The following is a 7403-nucleotide window of genomic DNA, read 5'->3' as shown; positions in this document are numbered from 1 at the left end:
GGAGATCTAGGGCTGGAGTAAAATGAGAACAGGAGTACGATGTGATTGTGGAGCGACACCGTCGGTCATTAATGTCGGCCAATGTTGCCACTCCGTTCTTTCCTTTTTTTCATTTGGGTCGTCAATTGAGATTTGGGGCAAAGTGGAGTGCCTTGTGAGCTTGTGAATCTGTTTGCCTCCGTTAGTTTTTTAGTCGAGTACTCAACTTATCTCTCTCTTTGTGGCATGGCAGCTCCTTCGTCCTCATTCTCTACCACGACTGCACTTTCACCACCGCTGATCTGTTCGAACCGTCGAGACAAGGGACGCAGAAGCAGAATCGCCACTTTGGGAACAACATTTCGGCCATTTCTTCATTTAGTTCTAAGTGTCAAATTCCTCTTATATATGTTTAGAGATCTTAGATATCAAAAAATAATTTTGTGGATCTCTTTCATTACGAAAAGTGGAAGAGGGACCTTAGACTAATTTTTCTAAAATTCTAATCCTACTCAAAATTTAATAAAAACAAAAATGTAAGATTTTCAAATTAAATATTAATTCAAAAATAATAAAAATATAATATTTGTTGCACAATTATTCCTTCTTAAATGTAAAATTTCACGCGACTATCTACCACGCCTAATAGACAATTTCTCTTTTTAATTTTTGTGTTACCCAAAACTAGCATTTGATACATAGCCCTAACTAATTTGATGCACAATTATGTGACAGATCTCTTACAAGTGTTCATTGGGTTTAGATTCACACACAATAACTCTAGCACTCTTCAACATACTGTCAAGCTTCTCATGGGATGCCAAGGTTGTGATAGCCTTGGCAGCATTTTCCATATACTATGGCAGGTTCTGGCTGGTTCTGGGATCGAACGCACTTGCCAGTTCTATGGTACTTCTTACACAACTTACGCAACTACCGGACATGATAAGCGCACCGACTCTCTGAAACCACAGCTTGAGGCAATAACCAACCTCATCAAGGTCATGCTGGATGTGACCAAGTGCATTGCCGACTTTAAGGAGCTTCCATCTCAGTACATCGTTCTCAACCCGCCGGAGATGGTAGCTGCCACCGCTTCCATCTCCATCGCCGTTTACTGGACTCTTCGGAGTATTGTGGCTTGCGCTTTGCAACTCAAGTACTTCAATGGCATGAGACTCGAGTATGCTCTTCTTGTACATCAATCTCGGAAAAATTATTGAGTTGTCCGAAATACCATTCTAGTGATTTCCATCAATTAGCATGCACAGAACAAAATGATTAGGTTGACCTTGTTTGTCAACTGTCCCACCAAATTGGGCTTTATACTGCAATCTTACCTTGGTTCATTAACTTTTAATTGTCACAGTCAATTCCGTACAATTTAAGTCAAGTTCCAATATCATACTTCTGTTTATCTATCAATAAGATTAATAAAACTCATCATGTAAGTTAAACGTGACATTTTTTTTTATCTCATTATCAGCCTTACACTTTTATCAAAATCTCACTTTAAACCTTACACTTTTACTCTTTTACTTTTAATTTTTATCAATCTCATTAACAATAGATAGATAGATAGAAGAGTAACATTACAATTTGGCTTAAAAGTGTAAAAGGGGTTGTTGGGGGTGTCCTAAATAAGTGTACTTTTTGTCTTTTTAGACTAAAAAATTGAAGAAGAAAATATGGATGTTTGGATTAACTTTTTGACTTTTTATGAAAAAATGTCTAATAAAAAATTGTAAAAATTAATTTGTGGAGAAAAATTAGGATTGAGAGTTGTGCAGCCGTAATTGTTGACTTTTGGTGAATAGTATTAACTTTTTAACTTTTTGAGTAACTTTTTGACTTTTTGACTTTTTTGCAATATGCCAAACTTGACCTTACTATCATAATTGAAATGAAAGGACCAAACTGAAATTACGTTGAAAATGCAGCGTAATAATGTAATTAATGCTTTTTCTGTTGTTGCTCTGGCGTATATATTGGGTTGTTTTTTAGGCTTATTTTTATTTTTTCATCTGAGTGAAAATGTTTCACTTTTTATTCTGTCTAAAATAGACTATTAGAAATTTAAAATATTTGATAACATTTCCACAAAAGACAAAAATTAAAAATGCTTTATAAGTTTTTTTGACAAAATTTGATTTTTTTTTTCTTGGATTTCTTTTAAAAGTTTTCATTTAAAAAAAAAATTTAAATAGTCTATTCCAGAAAAACCTAAGAAATAAATTTCAAAATTGCCTCAAAATTATAAAAATAAAAATAAAAAATCATTTATAAGCTAGCCAAAGGAAAGCATCAGTAAGTTTTTGTGCTTTGAGGTCATGAGAGGAGCCAAGCGAAGGCAATTCCCTATTCTCTATAATTATTTTTATTTTTATTTTTTGGATGTTTTTTCTAGAATTTAATTTTTTTTCTTATTTAAAAATTATTTCTTTTAAATTGTGTTTGGTATAAGAATTTGAGAAGAGATTTAGAAAGAGAAAGAGAAAAAATATGTGAAATTAAGTGAAATATAAATATATTTTATTCACATGTCACTTATATTTTTCTTTTATTATTTAAATTTCTTCTCAAATATGTGAAGCAAACATAGTTTTAATTGTCAAATAAAAAAGAATTCAACTAGTGTTAATAAATTTTACCATTGTTGTCAGGCACATGGCAAGGACTGAGCAGAATTGGGACCTTTCCAGCTTGGCCCAAAAGCTCACCAACATGCACAACCACCTGCAAAAGCAACTGGATCTTTGTGTTCAATTCAGTGGTTAGTCCAACCCAACCCACTTCATTTTTATTTGGATTAGTTATATATGGGGACTGACTGAAAAGTCATACTCCCTCCGTCTCAAATATTAATCTCTTATTCTATTTTTTATTATCTCAAAATATTAGTTTTTTTTAAAAAATTAAGTACAAAAATAATATAAATTTTTTATTTTATCCTTTTTTTAAATTCATAAACAACATAAAAAGTACAATTATAACATTGATATTCCTCAAAAAATATACTATCAAAGGGTAATTTTGAAAAATTATTTTTTTTAAAGTACAATAATTGTACTACCAAAAAAGTTAAATTCTCTAAAAAGGACCATTATTTTGAGACGTAGGGAGTATATGACTTGATTTTGTTATTTATTAGGGTTTATTACACTTTTTATTTTTAAATTATCATCAAATTTTTTATTTAATTTCTGAACTATCAATTGAATCTATTTAGTTTCTAAACTATTATCAATTCTCTATTTAGTCCCTAAAATATATAAATCAAAATATATTTAGTTCTTAAACTATCGATTGAATCCATAAATCCCTAAAGTATTTAATTAAAACTTATTTAGTCCCTAAAAGGATTATAAAAATTTAAAGTTTTTTCTGAAATAAAATTTTATCTAAATAGGGTATTTTACTAATTTATAATATGTATGTGCATATATTTTATTTTTGTAATCCTTTTAGGGACTATATAGGTTTGAATTAAATGTTTTAAGAACTTAATAGATTTAATCGATAGTTTAGGGACTAAATAGATTTTGATTTATATACTTTAGGGACTAAATAGATCCAACTGATAGTTTAGGGACTAAATAGAGAATTTAATGATAGTTTAGGGATAGAAAGTATAATAAACCCTATTTATTATAAAAAGATGTATAAAAAAGTTAAAAAGTGATATGATAAATATAAGTTAATAAATTAATAAACAATTTATTTTTTTGTATCCCCAAAAGAGCTCAAAGCATCTCTATCAAAATAGTGAAATTTTTAATTAAATTTTAACTAAAAGTTCATTTTTTTTATTTTAGCTAACCATCTTTTTAAATACATTTTTCAACAAATGCTCTATTCTTTATTTTATTTGTTGAGTCAGCTTTCTCTAACTACATATAGCTATTAGTTTGATATTCAACTAAAATAGCTAGCTAATAATTGAGTTTGATGGAATGTGTTTCTATGATTTTGTGCTATAAAATAGTTAAGAGAAGACTCTAATGAGCTTGATAATGATGCCCTTCTCTTTACTTTTTGGTGCATCAAAAAGTTTTATTCACTTTTAATTATTACCACAAAATCTCTTATATATATATATATATATTTTTTTTTAAGCAATGTTTTCTTAAAAAAGTGTAACTGATTGTTGATTTTTAGCGACAGTTGAAAAATTTGTCACAAAAGTCACTAATTGTCATTTTTTAGCAACAAATTTAGAAAATTGTCATAAAAAAACACTTGTGGAACTTAATGGTGTACGACTTGTGAGTAATTATACCTCTTTTAGGTTTTTGACAAATATACATGTACAAGTATAGTTACTTACTATCTTGATCTGATACAGAAGAGGGGGATATTGAACGATTTGAAAGGCTTATGCACCTTTTCAAGACAACACACATTGATAACCAGAAGATACTCAAAGCTTTGATTTACGCCAAGGATAATCAATTGCCACTCGTTGATGGTTCTACCAAGAGACAAGTTAGTCCCAATATAGCTCGATTCAATTGTTGTAACTACAAATCTTTGGCTCAATTTGGATTATAGTAATTTTTGAAATGATTGAAAATATGCTATATATAATCTTATTTTTTACCATATTTTTTTTTCACTTTTAGACATAAGTGTGTTTATTAATGAATCTCATTACCATAGGTATAGAGCGAAAAAATAAACTAAGAAATATGATTACTTACCGTATTACTCATTTTGGAATCACCTTTTCAAATTAGGCAAAATTTTAATTCCAACACTCCACAAGGTAATATCACATTCTTGGATGAATAAATGTAAACCAAACATAATTTCCAATCGTAATATATTGCGCTTTCTCTCCCTCTTATTTGATTAAGTTGGAGAGAAAAAAAAATATAGTAATTTCTCTCCAATGTTATTTGCATACTCTACATGAAATAAAATAAATTGCTGTAAGTATACTGAAATAATTTTTTATGTTTTTATTTCTTTAGTAGTTGAAGGGTAATATTTATATTATATAAAATTAGTTATCATTTCATTTCTTTTCTCTTTGGGAGAAATTCAAAAAGTGAGTTCTAAGAGAAATCAATGTTTTTACATTTCTTTTCATTTCTCTTCCTTTTAATAATCCTGATTAGAATACAGAGAAATCAATTCCTTTTATTTTGTCTTCAAATCACTCAATACAAACCGAATAAAAAAAATTTAAAATTAAAGAATGGTTGATCTTTTGTACGACAAATGCAGGTAACCATTGATGTGCTGAGGAGGAAGAATGTATTGCTACTCATTTCAAACTTGGACTTCTCCCATGAAGAACATTTCATTCTTGGACAAATGTACACTAAGCCCCGACAACATCCAACGACAACGTACGAGGTTGTCTGGTTCCCTATTGTGGACAGAACAACCACATGGGATGAGGTGGAGGAAAGGAAGTTCAAGTCCATACAAGTTTCAAGGCCATGGTTCTCTGTGCACCACCCTTCACTACTTGATCCAACGGCCATCAAGTATATCAAGGAAGTTTGGCACTTCAACAAGAAGCCTTTGCTTAGGTGTTAGACCCACATGGTATAGTTGTGAATCCTAAATGCAATCCATATGTGTTGGATTTGGGGAAATCTGGCTTTCCCATGTACTATTCTCACAGAGGAAGCACTTTGGGAGGGTTCAACTTGGACGATTGAGTTATTAGCAGATACCATTGATCAATCAATTCTTAATTGGGTAGGACTATTCTCATATTTATTTATTTAATGAATAAAGCGATACACACGCATTGGTATATCAATTAATATATCAATTAGTGTACTAATGAATGATATGACATAATTTTAAAGGTTTTGAATCTTTGTAATTTATATAATGAGTGGGGTCCATAGTTTTCAAGTGATAATGTCATAGCATATATTAGTATACTAATTAGTATACCAATTAGTACGTATAGTACCACTATCATTTAATATATATATATATATATATTTGGTACATAAATCAAACTTCCATTGGTTAAGGACAAAAATTTTGGCCAACAAGCTCCGTCCATGGATTGATGGTTGGTAATATTATCAACCATTTGTCATTATAGAAGTTTTGAATATCCATTGATTGATGGCTGGTAATGTTATCAACCATTTGTCATTATGGAAGTTTTGAATATTGGGAGTGTCGGAAAAATTGTCGCTATCGAATTATTAAAACAATAATGTTATTAATTTAGAAATTTTATTTAAAATAATATTCTGAGTTTACAAACTAAGGGTAGATTCATTTTGATTGTAATCCAATAACAATGATTAATAATTTGGAATTATGCTGTAGATTTCAAATTGAGGGTCATTTTCAAAATAGATAGCATTGTTGTTATTATTATTATCATTTTATAATAGCATTGTTGCTATAAAATGTGATTTTTTTTGTTACTTTAGATTGAAGATGGGAAGTACATTTGCTTGTATGGAGGAGAGAACCTAGATTGGATCCGAAGATTTACCAACATGACACGCGTTGTTGCAGAAGCCGCAGGCATCCCATTAGAGATGATGTATGTAGGAAAAAACAATCCGAGGAAAAAAGTTTGGAAGATTAGCAATATCATTTTGGCTGAAAAACTCAGTCACATATTGCCAGACCCAACTCTCATATGGTTCTTTTGGGTGAGGCTAGAGAGCATGTGGCACTCCAAAATGCAACATGGTAAGACTATAGAGAATGATCCCATAAGGAATGAGATCATGACAATTCTAAGCTTTGATGGAAGTGACAAAGGATGGGCTGTGATTAGTCGAGGCAAGAGTGAGATGGCTAAAGCCAAGGGTGACACCATTTTGAAAAGCTTAGCTCAATTTGATCAATGGAAGGATCACATTGGAGAGGTTGGTTTTGTGAATGCACTCAATGATAATCTTAATAAGCTTCTTACCCCACAACACTGCGACCATCTAATCTTCTCTTGTACCGCCGAGAACATCCCTGAGACGGTTGTTTGTGCTACTTGCAAGAGGCATATGGAGAAGTTCACCATGTATCATTGATGTAGGGACTAAACTAAATATTCATCATGTATCATAATGTTATAGACAGAATCTGTGTGCATAGAAAAATATTCATCAAATTTAATGTGTGATCAAGATTCACCATGCTATTGTTGAATTTCAACACTTAATTTTATTTTTTATGAGTGATTACTACTACTAAAACTATTCTTTTCTACTACATATAATTTCTTTACACTATCCCTTCCTTTTTGCCTTTATTAATGGGGTTGTAATGGGGTTGTAATGATGTAACATTATCATCAATCAATGAACAAATGAAGCAACTTTTAACTACTAGAAATTCAAGTTTTGGGTGTTTGGGTTATTGTGTTCCATTTGTTACTATTGATCTATATTTAGTGACACAAATACTAGCAAACATGGTGTTCAATTCCTAAGTAA

General features: G+C 30.7%; 1 pseudogene; it reads left to right on the top strand.

Annotated features, from left to right (window-relative positions):
• Positions 1 to 225: 225 nt before the first annotated feature.
• On the top strand, positions 226 to 6998 carry LOC145800889 (protein SIEVE ELEMENT OCCLUSION B-like; annotated as a pseudogene).
• The last annotated feature ends 405 nt before the right edge of the window (positions 6999 to 7403 follow it).

The sequence above is a fragment of the Camellia sinensis genome, chromosome 10 (assembly GCF_055761805.1).
Source record: "Camellia sinensis isolate YWXY chromosome 10, ASM5576180v1, whole genome shotgun sequence".
Taxonomy (NCBI): domain Eukaryota; kingdom Viridiplantae; phylum Streptophyta; class Magnoliopsida; order Ericales; family Theaceae; genus Camellia; species Camellia sinensis.
Note: the sequence above shows the minus strand (reverse complement) of the source record. Positions and strands in the feature narration are given on the sequence as shown.